Source organism: Mesocricetus auratus, unplaced genomic scaffold (assembly GCF_017639785.1).
Source record: "Mesocricetus auratus isolate SY011 unplaced genomic scaffold, BCM_Maur_2.0 Super-Scaffold_100031, whole genome shotgun sequence".
Classification (NCBI taxonomy): Eukaryota; Metazoa; Chordata; class Mammalia; order Rodentia; family Cricetidae; genus Mesocricetus; species Mesocricetus auratus.
In genome coordinates, this window is record NW_024429212.1 from 630362 (window position 1) to 642451 (window position 12090).

General features: G+C 41.2%; 1 long non-coding RNA gene across 1 annotated transcript; it reads left to right on the top strand.

Moving 5' to 3' along the window:
- Positions 1-775: 775 nt before the first annotated feature.
- LOC121135132 lies at positions 776-1873 on the top strand. Its single transcript, XR_005872318.1, has 2 exons — positions 776-1080; positions 1657-1873. It is a non-coding gene; the product is annotated as an uncharacterized LOC121135132 (long non-coding RNA).
- The last annotated feature ends 10217 nt before the right edge of the window (positions 1874-12090 follow it).

Sequence of the window (12090 nt, forward strand, 5' to 3'; positions counted from 1 at the left end):
AGAGTTCTATCTCTTTTTGATTTATACACAATGTGGGAATGGATAAACATGTACAGAACAGTTTTCATATATGAATGGCAATGACTTCTTGGTGAAGAGTCATTTCTTGGGATTGAGGCAAAGCACCTCAACCTCTCTACAATTTGAATCTTGGATGGAGGCTCATATCTTATATTATTTTTTAAAAATGCAGAATCTGAGATATGAGCCACAGCTCATCATTTCATGGCTCCCAAAGTGTGAAGTAGCACCTGGAATGCACCCATGAGATGTGCTCCGGTCACACTGACTTCTTCACAACAACCTGATCTAGCTTCATGCTGACTACCTCTGTCCCTCATCTCCTCTGGAGCTAGATTCACCAGGGCCATGTTATATCTCCATAATAGCCCCAAAGGAAGGGATTCACAAAGTCTTCCTTCATGAGGGTGAAAATACACCAAATCACTCAAAGAACTGACTGTTCATTCCACAGGTATTCAGACCTGGTCCAGGATCCTCACTTTCAGAGAAAAGTAGGCTCTAGCTTCAGAACACCAAAAGCTATGATCCATGAGCTAACTAACTTGAAAAATACTCCCCTCTTTATTTTCCTTGAGCACAGAAAGTTAAACACTCAAGCAGATGGGAAACAGGAGAAGAGAGTAAGGCACCTTCATCACTGTCAGCTGGAAGGGAGGGCTGTCAGTGAGCACACAGACCAGCATCCTGGCAGCAGCTGTGAGAACTGAGGAACATTAAAGGGATCTTGAGGGCAACAGTCTCTCCCCGTTCCCATCAGGGTGTGCCCTCTCTACCTACAGAACCTGTGTCTGCACCTTCTCATGACAGCCCTATAAATGCAGGCTGGCTCCTCACTACCCACACACTAGGCTTTGGCTCACCCTTCCTCAAGGTGACTTTCAGCCATGAAGACACTTGTCCTCCTCTCTGCCATTGTCCTGCTGGCCTTTCAGGCCCTGGCTGATCCTCTGCCTGAAGCAACTGGGAAAGCTAAAAATGAGGAACAGCCAGGGGTAGAAAACCAGGATGTGTCCATTTTCCTTGTAGGCCCTGAAGGCTCTGCTCTCCAAAGTTCAGGTGAGTGGTGATGCCCAGTAGGATATTGGGTTGGCGTCTCCTGAGACAGGGATGATCAGGTGCCCTGGAATCCCGTGGGGAGTTGTGTGATTCAGGAAGTGTCTCTCTTGATCCTCTAGAACATTCACTGTCTTATTCATAGAAGAAAAAGAGAGTCAAAAATGCATAGCAGATTGTCTGTCTTTTAAGTGTTTTGATCTAAATATTTATCTGTGGAATAGTTTTAAAATATAGGACATATTGATTAGTCCTTTGTCTATCCATCTGATAATTTGTGATAGAAAGAAAAATCTGCTTTGCTTAATAGAATATATTTAGGAACCAAGTGCCTGGCAGTTTTGGGTCAGGAGGACTCAAAAAGGTGAAGGAAGTGAAATGCCTGTTAGATCAGTCATGTGATCAACATTTGTTAAATGTGTTATTTCCCAGTGTTTGGAGTTGATCACAGTGCTGAGTGTGATGTCACCAATACAAAGAAACCTCCTGTGTACCATGTGCCATTCATCTTTATAGAATTGTACACTATTGCATACTGCTGGCTACCTTACCAAATGGCTGATGTTCTCTGTTCCACAGGCAGAAGAGGAGGGATCTTGGTGTGCTCCTGTAGAAGATCCTGCCATTTTCCTGGACGAAGTGCAGGGTTCTGCGGCCATGGACCAAACCCCCCCAAATTCTGCTGCCGCTGAGACCTGAGACAACATCACCATGTGCTCTGAGACCTCATGATCTGTCATTACCCTTGTACTTAGCCTCAACTGGTTTTCCTTCTCCAATAAATTTCCTTGCAGAAGAAGAGTCTGTTTTTATGTGTCTTTGGTGCTTTCTATGTGGCTTACTGAGAGCTCTTCCAAGCTTTGCAACAGACTCTTCAATGAATCCCTTTACACGAAGTCTTGCTTACATTTTAGTAGTCACTTCAAGGGTGAACAGGAGCTTAGATACTTAGTCACATCTCAGTGATTCTGCTCCAGCTACTTCTGCTGTCTATCAACTGTACTGTCCTTTTGATGGGACTCCCCCTCAGAAACATGTCCCTCATTTCCACGACCCATTCTTCAACTGAAGGGCACTTTCGATGTTTCCATTTTATAGCAATTGTGAATAACTCAGCAATGAACATGACTGAGAAAATGTGTCTGTGTAGTAGGATGCGGGTCCTTTGGGCATTTGCTAAGGAGTGGCCAGCTCTGCCTTGTGGGGATTTCCTTAAAGTCTTTTGAGAAGTCTCCACACTGATTTCAATAGTTCCTACACCAGGTTGCAATCCCACCAACAGAGAGTGAGGGCTCCCTTTCCCTACACCCTCACCCTCATTTGTTGCCAGCTGTTTTCATGATCTTAGGTTTTCTCTCAGGAGTGGGTTGAAACCTCCTGTAAGGATTCAAGCATTATGCTGGCCTGCCCCTGTCACCTGACAGAATGCACCCTGGTCAGCCCAAGTTCCCATGATTGCATAGTCTGCACATAGGTGCAAAGGACCCCTTTAAAAGACACACACACACACACACACACACACACACACACACACACACACCTGCTTATACTCACTTTTCCAGTTCTCTCTACCATTGTCCCTTGGGGCAGACAGGACTTTCCTGTCTCCCTCTTCTCTTCTGTTCTCTCTCTGTTCCTCTATGTCTCTTTGCCTCTTTTTCTTTCTCTCCTCTCCCCCCTTCCTAATAAAACTTCTCACTTAAGCTCTGTATGCTTGGCATGTTTGTCTCCCTTCATCTCCCCCTCATCATTCACCCTCGCATGCCATGGAATCCCCCATGGTTTCCTGCCCAAGGACCCCCTCCAACTTTATCCTAATACCCTTGAAAACCTTTAATTTACATATCTCTAACTTTTAAGAATGTTGAACATTTTAAATATACTTCTTAGCTATCTTTATTAGTTCTTTGAAAGTTTCCCATCACCCCTTAACCTATGGGAGAATACTTTCCCCAAACTCTTCCCAGATCTACCCCTTCCCTGTTTAACAAAGTTCTTGTCCTTTTTTCTTTATATCCATCTAGACTATGTTTGTGCTGTCCTTATGATTTTAGATGTGAGATTTTTCTCATGCCCAATTTACCAGGAGATCCACTCAGAAAGAACCATTCCCTTTTGGAAGTAGCTAGAGATTGGCAATAAAGCCCTTGCTAGGGGTGGAATTTTAATGTCAAACTTCCATCTCCATATTGGAATTTGGAATGCTTTGGGCTTATGCAGTACAGACATACCACGTAGAACATTCCTGATACCATTTTAGGTATTTTTATTTCTTTGTTTTTAAGTCTCTGTTCAGATCTATAGTTCATTTTCCATTGGGTTGTTTTCTTTCAACTTTTATTTTATCTTCTTAGTTCTTCGTATACTCTGGATAATAATCCTTTTCAGATGTATAACTTCCAAAGTGTTTTTTTTTTGGTTGTTGTTGTTGTTGTTTTACCATACCTCGAGCTTCCTCTTTATTTTACTGATTATTATTATTAGTATTTGCCATAGGGTAGGTTTTTGGTTTTATAAGGTCTCATTGTCAGTTGTTGACCTAAATCCTAAGTGGTGAGTCCTAGACACATACATATATAAGCAATGTTAAATGGACTCTCTGATAACACATGTGTATGCATGTATGTATGTATATATGTAATTATGTATGTATGCATTTAAAATTCATATATATATGTATATAATTCTAATTAAAGAGTTGATAGTAAATTGGGAATGGGAATACAAAAGGAGATGGGAGGGTGAGAGAGCCAGAAGTGGAGTACATGCAGTGTTCCTCATGTACATGATTCTCTGAAAAATGTTTAAAATGAAACTGAAATTTGAAGCATCATATCCAGCTTGGATTCTTTTAGAGACTTTATCAAATTACACATGTTTCATAGATTCTGTGCCCAATGGAATGTCCTCCAGAAGCCTTGGTATTATCCCTCTCCACCATCTTTTCCTCCAGTCTGTGTTTAGTACAGTGCTGGCCACCCCTGTTACCTGATATCCTGGAACGGCTCCTGCTTAGAATCTACAATAAACAGCATTCTGGCCAGCAAAACAAGATCCCTCATAAGGATACCCATTTGATAATCAAATACATTTGACTTCCCTTATCTTCATTTTGCCATTGCTTTACACGTTTTCCTCTATTCCTTCCTGAAATGTGAGATCAGGAGCCCTGTACCAGCTATCTCCATAATGGAAGAGGCAGTTGGTTCATTGAGCCACATTGAGGTGAAATTTCTGTGTCCTTAAGACCACAGTTTCAGACACCACCCACACGCTGCCTTGCACACATAGGGATTTGATGTGTTTCTTTGTATTCCTCCAGTCTTTGGGGCTGGAATCAAAGCAATATGTGATATATAAAATTAAATATTATATATATATATTTCTTTGTTTTTCTGGAACTCACTTCGTAGACCAGGTTGGCCACAAACACACAGAGACCCACCTGTCTCTGCCTCCCAAATGCTGGTATTAAAGTTATATGAAAAAACCACACAGCTAGATAATTTTAAATACACGTTTTCTAAGGTGATAGGCAAAAGCTGAAATTCCATTGAAATGCTATTTGTGTTTTTGTTTGTGCTCCATTTGCATGAAAGAATAATTTGCAGTTCCTGGTATGCTCTTGTTATCGCTCATTTTGTATTTCAGGTAATATGTAATGTTAATAGCTCCTCATAAGTTTAACAAATTAACACTGTTTCATACATTTTACATACTATTTGAAAGCGTATAATTTTCTTTGGTATGAATTTCATAGTTTGTATGTCCTCTATCATTCCCACTGAATTTGATTTTTCTGTTTTTTTAAAGATTTATTTATTACATATACACCAGATTCAATTGTAGATGGTTTTGAGCCACCATGTGGTTGCTGGGAATTGAACTCAAGACCTCTGGAAGAGCAGTCAGTGCTCTTAACCTTTAAGCCATCTCTCCAGCCCCCCATCCCCATTGAATTTGTAATACTTGCACATTCTGTGTTAGTGGTTTCCTGGCATAAACACATGCCTGTTGCATCATGTGCTGACTCAAGGTCTTTCTCTCTGAGCAACTTTTCAAAAGCATCTTATGTATTTACCCAGCAAGTGCACGGGAAACAGAAATGGAGAGGACACTTATGAGTCAGAGACTGTAGAGTGACTTTGGTGACACCAACATATTTTCATGGAATTGCTTGCTTCGTCTCTGCCCTTCTGTGCCATAGCCATTTTTCCATCCTCAGCCAACACAGGCATCTCTTTTTTTTTGAGGGAATAGGTAATTGTTTATTGTAGAAATTACTTACAAGAGAATATGGGCAACCAAGATGAGTCAAGTAGCTTTGGTCATAGAACTGGAAGATGAAGAGAAAGAGTGCAGCTCTCCTGCACGGTCTTTTATTCCCACCTCCTTACACGCCTCTAGCCACACCCCAAAGTGGGCATGGTTAGCAGCATAGTTCAATGCCCTTTCTTTTTTTTTTAAATTTTATTTTCCAGTTTAAATTTAGATAAGAAACTAGGTAGCTTCACAAGTCAGTTCCAGGTCCCTCTCCCATTCCCTCACTTCCTCCCGTGCCCTCCCCCCAACCCCCCCCCCCCGTTATCCCCTCATTTCCCCAGGGAGGGTGAGGCCCTCCATGGGTGTGTGCATAGTCTGTCATTTCATATAGGGCAGGGCCTAGACCCTTCCCCAAGAGTTCAGGGTGAGAGTGCACCTCACATTGTTCTATGGGAGTCCAAAGTCTGTGTGTATACTTGGGATGGGTACTGATCTGCTGCCCAAGGCTCAATAGATTCCCTAGGCCTCTTCACTGACACCTTGATCAGTCCCATGCTGGATTCCCAGGCTGATGCCTGGGATTCAAGAGTTAACCTTTGTCTGGTCAGCTGTTTCTGGGGGTTAAACCAACCCAGACTTAATCCCTTTGATCATCAGTCCTCCCTCTCTGTTACTGGCTTTCTTAAGTTCAGCTCAGTACTTAACCAAGGGAGTCTGCCTCTTCTTCGATCAGCCACTAAATAAAGTTTCTGTTTCCCAGACTCTCTGGCCATAGGATTGTAGGCTGGCACTCCCCAGATCTATGTCTAAAATCCATATATGAGAGAGTAATGCCATGTTTCTCTTTTTGTGACTGGGTTACCTCACTCAGGATGGTTTCTTCTAGTGTCATTTATTTGCCTGCGAATCTCATGATTCCATTATTTTTTTCTGCTGAATAGTACTCCATTGTGTAGATGTACAATATTTTCTCTATCCACTCTTCAGGTAAGGGACATCTAGGTTGCTTCCAAGTTCTGGCTATTACAAATAAAGCTGCTATGAACATAGTGGAACAGACATCTTTGTTGTATGAATGGGCATCTTTTGGATATATGCCTAAGAGTGGAGTTGCTGGGTCTTGTGGTAGGTTTATTCCCATTTTTCTGAGGAATCTCCATACTGATTTCCAAAGTGGCTGAACCAGTTGGCACTCCCACCAGCAATGGGGGAGTGTCCCCCTTTCACCACATCCTCTCCAGCATAAATTGTCATTGGTGTTTTTGATTTTAGCCATTCTGACAGGAGTGAGATGGTATCTGAGAGTTGTTTTGATTTGCATTTCCTGGATGGCTAAGGATGTTGAGCACTTTCTCAAGTGCCTCTCAGCCATTTTAGACTCCTCTATGGAAAACTCTCTATTTAGTTCTGCAGCCCACTTTTTAATAGGGTCCTTTGGTGTTTTGGAGACTTGCTTCTTGAGTTCTTTGTAAATTTTGGAGATCAACCCTCTGTCAGATGTGGGATTAGTGAATATTTTTTACCATTGTGTGGGCTGCCTTTTTGTCTTGCTGACTGTGTCCTTTGCCTTACAGAAGCTTCTCAGTTTCAGGAGGTCCCATTTATTAATTGTTGATCTCACTGTCTGTGCTACTGGTGTTATGTTCAGGAAGCTGTCTCCTGTACCAATTCGTTCAAGGGTACCACCCACTTTGTTTTCTAAGAGGTTCAGTGTGGCTGGATTTATGTTGAGGTCTTTGATCCATTTGGACTTAAGTTTTGTGCATGGCGATAAACATGGATCGATCTGCATTCTTCTACATGCCAGTCTCCAATTATGCCAGCACCATTTGTTGAAGATGCTTTCTTTATTCCATTGTATATTTTTAGCTTCTTTGTCAAAGATCAGATGTTCGTACGTGTGTGGGTTAATACCCGGATTTTCAATTCGATTCCATTGGTCTACCTGTATATTTTTGTGCCAATACCAAGCTGTTTTCAGGACTATAGCTCTATAATAGAGCTTGAGGTCAGGGATGGTGATGCCTCCGGATGTTGCCTTGTTGAACAGGGTTGTTTTGGCTATCCTGGGTCTTTTGTTTTTCCATACAAAATTGAGTATTGTTCTTTCAAGGTCTGTGAAGAATTGTGCTGGGATTTTAATGGGGATTGCATTGAATCTGTAGATTGCTTTTGGCAGGATTGCCATTTTTACTACATTGATCCTACCTATCCAAGAGCATGGGAGATCTTTCCATTTTCTGAGGGCTTCTTTAATTTCTTTCTTTAAAGATTCAAAGTTCTTACGATACAGGTCTTTCACTTGTTTGGTTAGCATTACCCCAAGGTATTTTATGTTGTTCGTGGCAATTGTAAAGGGTGATGTAGCTCTGATTTCTCTTTCAGCCCTTTTATCATCTGTATATAGTAGGGATACTGATTTTCTTGAGTTGATCTTGTAGCCTGCCACTTTGCTGAAGGTGTTAATCAGCTGTAAGAGTTCCCTGGTAGAGTTCTTTGGGTCATTGATGTAAACTATCATATCGTCTGCAAACAGTGAAAGTTTGACCTCTTCCTTCCCAATTTGTATCCCCTTGATCCCCTTTTGTTGTCGTTTGGCAATAGCTAGAACTTCAAGTACCATGTTGAAAAGGTATGGAGAGAGTGGACAGCCTTGTTTTGTTCCTGATTTTAGAGGAATTGCGTTGAGTTTCTGTCCATTTAGTTTGATGTTGGCTGTTGGTTTACTGTATATAGCTTTTATTATGTTTAAGTATGTCCCTGTTATACCAGATCTCTCCAAGACCTTTATCATGAAGGGGTGTTGGATTTTGTCAAAGGCTTTTTCAGCATCTAGTGAGATGATCATGTGATTTTTGTTTTTCAGCTTGTTTATATGGTGGATTACGTTGATGGATTTTCGTATGTTGAACCATCCCTGCATCCCTGGGATGAAACCTACTTGATCGTGGTGAATGATTGTTTTGATGTGTTCTTGGATCCGATTTGCCAGTATTTTATTGAGTATTTTTGCATCAATGTTCATGAGGGATATTGGTCTGAAGTTCTCTTTCTTAGTTGTATCTTTGTGTGGCTTGGGGATCAAGGTTATTGAAGCCTCATAGAAAGAGTTTGGCAAAGACCCTTCTGCTTCTATTGTGTGGAACACTTTGAGAAGAATTGGTATAAGCTGTTCTTTGAATTTCTGGTAGAATTCTGCACTGAGGCCATCTGGACCTGGGCTTTTTTTGGTTGGGAGACTTTTGATGACAGCTTCTATTTCCATAGGGGTTATAGGTCTATTTAAATTGCTTATCTGTTCTTGATTTAGTTTTGGCAATTGACAGCTGTCCAGGAAGTCATCCATTTCCTTTAAATTTTCGAATTTTGTGGAGTACAGGTTTTCAAAGTATGACCTAATGATTCTCCGGATTTCCTCAGAGTCTGTTGTTATGTCCCCCTTTTCATTTCTAATTTTGTTAATTTGCGTGTTCACTCTCTGCTGTTTGGTAAGTTTGGACAAAGGTTTGTCTATCTTGTTGATTTTCTCAAAGAACCAACTCTTCGTTGCATTGATTCTTTGTATTGTTTTCCTGTTTTCTACTTTATTGATTTCAGCCCTCAATTTGATTATTTCCTGGCGTCTACTCCTCCTGGGGGAGTGTGTTTCTTTGTGTTCTAGAGCTTTCAGCTGTGATGTTAATTCTCTGGTATAACTGTTCTCCTGTTTCTTCATGTGAGCACTTAGCACTATGAACTTCCCCCGTAGCACTGCTTTCAAAGTGTCCCATAGGTTTGGGTATGTTGTGTCTTCATTCTCATTGAATTCGAGGGAGTCTTTAATTTCTTTTTTTATTTCCTCTTTGACCCAGGGATGGTGCAGTTGAGCATTATTCAATTTCCATGAGTTTGTAGGCTTTCTGCAATTTGTGTTGTTGTTGAATTCTAATTTTAAAGCATGGTGGTCTGATAAGATGCATGGAGTTATTCCAATTTTTTTGTAGCTGCTGAGGTTTGATATGTTGCCAAGTATGTGGTCGATTTTTGAGAAGGTTCCATGTGGTGGTGAGAAGAAGGTATATTCTTTTTTATGTGGATGAAATGTTCTATAGATATCTGTTAATCCCAGTTGGGTCATTACTTCTATTAGACCTTTTGCTTCTTTGTTGAGTTTCTGTTTGGTATTCCTGTCTAGTGGTGAGAGTGGTGTGTTGAAATCTCCCACTATAACTGTGTGGGGCTTTAGATGAGATTTAAGTTCTAATAATGTTTCTTTAACGAATGTGGATGCCTTTGTATTTGGGGCATAGATGTTCAGGATAGACACTTCATCTTGGTGGGTTTCACCGGTGATAAGTATGTAATGACCTCCTTCATCTCTTTTGATTGATTTTATTTTAAAGTCTAGTTTGTTAGATATTAGGATTGCTACCCCTGCTTGTTTCTTGGGTCCATTTGATTGAAAAGTTTTTTCCCAACCTTTAACTCTCAGGTAATGTCTGTCTTTAAGGGTGAGGTGTGTTTCTTGTATTTAGCAGAAGGAAGGGTTCTGTCTTTGAATCCATTCTGCTAGTCTGTTTCTTTTTATGGGTGAGTTAAGGCCATTAATATTGAGGGATATTAATGACCATTGATTGCTCATCCTTCTTCGATTTGCGATGGTTGTTGTTGGTGGAATTATGTGTGGAATTTCACCCCTTTGTTCTTTTGGCTGTTGGTAGACAGGGATTCTCTAATGCTTATGTTTTTCTGGTTGTAGTTAGCTTCCTTGGGTTGGAGTTTTCCTTCCAAAATTTTCTGTAGGGCTGGGTTAGTGGACACATATTGCTTGAATCTAGTTTTGTCATGGAATATCTTGTTTTCTCCGTCTATAGTGATTGAGAGCTTTGCCGGGTATAGTAGTCTGGGCTGGCATCCATGGTCTCTTCGTGTAGGTAGAATATCTATCCAGGACCTTCTGGCTTTCAGCGTTTCCATGGAGAAATCAGGTGTAATTCTGATAGGCCTGCCTTTATATGTTACTTGACCTTTTTCCTTAGCTGCTCTTAATATTCTTTCTTTATTCTGTATGTTTGGGGTCTTGATTATTATGTGGCGAGGGGATTTTTTTGTGGTCCACTCTATTTGGTGTTCTGTAGGCTTCTTGTACCTTCATTGGCATGTCTTTCTTAAGGTTGGGAAAGTTTTCTTCTATGATTTTGTTGAATATGCCTTCTGCCCCTTTGAGGTGGATTTCTTCTCCTTCTTCTATACCTATTATTCTTAGGTTTGGTCTTTTCATGGTGTCCCATATTTCCTGGATGTTTTGTGTTAAGGATTTGTTGGATTTAAGGTTTTCTTTGGTTGATAAATCCATTTCTCCTAGCGTATCTTCAACACTTGAGATTCTCTCTTCCATCTCTTCTATTCTGTTGGTAATGCTTGTATTGGTTATTGCCTGACTGTTTGTCCAGCTTTTCTATTTTCTGCCTTTCTCCAGATTGTGTTTTTTTAATGACTCTATTTCAGTTTTCAACCCTTTCAGTGTTTGCATTGCTTCTTGCAATTTTCTATTTATCTGTTCATCTGTTTGTTGCCTTTTATGAATTTTTTGGTTTGTTCTTTCTTCCATTTCTTGCATTTTTTGGTTTGCGTTTTGTTCCATTTCTCGCATTTTGTGCTTTGTTTCTTCTTCCATTTCCTGCCTTTTTTGGTTTGTTTCTTCTTCCATTTTTTTCATTTTTTGCTTTGTTTTTTCTACCATTTCTTGCATTTTTTGCTTTGTTTCTTCTTCCATTTCTTGCATTCTTTTGCTTCATTTCTTCTTCCATTTCCTGCCTTTTTTGGTTTGTTTTTTCTTCCATTTCTTGCATTTTTTGGTTTGTTTTTTCTTCCATTTCTTTGAGGGATTTTCCAATATCCTCTTTTAGGGCCTGTATCATTTTCATGAAAGTGCTTTTAAGGTCATTCTCTTCTGCTTCGTTCGCATTGGAATGTTGGGGTCTTGCTGGTGTGGAGTCTCTAGAATCTGGCGGTGTCATATTTGTTTTTCTGTTGCTGACTGTGTTTTTGTACTGTCTCTTTCCCATCTCTTCTTCTAGTGGGTGCAGAAAGAGCCCCTTACTGGTCTGGGGACCAGAGTTCCCTTTTGGTAGGTGCTAGCAAGTCCAGTGTAATCTGGTGGTTCTTCTATTCCTTGTCCGAATGCTGGTCCCGTGGGTGGAAAAGGAGAACAGGAATCTGGGGTGCTTATCCTCTTACCTGGTCCCCTGGACCCTATGCTGGGTCCTGTTGTACTTGATCCAGAACAGCTACTCCCCTGGTCTCCCTGGGTCCTCTGGTTTCCTGGTCTCGTTGGTGGGAGAGAAGACCTGGGGTCTGGGTGCTTGGCTCCTGCCGGGATTGGGAGCTCTGTGCAGTTCCCAGGCGATCTGCGGGCACTGGAGCACAGGCCGGGAAGCCGGCCTGTTTACCTGATGCTGCTGGAGGAACAGCTGCTTCCCTGGATTCCCAGCCTCCTCTCCTTTCCTGGTCTTGTTGGTGGGAGCGAAGATCTGGAGTCTGGGGTGCTTGGCTCCTGCCGGGGAGGAACACAGACATCTCTTAAAGGAAGATCCAAAGTTCATCTTGGAGGACTAATCTTGACCTGAGTAATTTGTGAACTCATTATGTGAGCCTTCCCCATCTACTTCACTGACATTCACACTGGTGTTCACAGCAGTGCAGAACACCAAGTTGACCACAGCTTCCAGTAATTCTTTATTCTTACAGCACCTTGTACACACAACATTA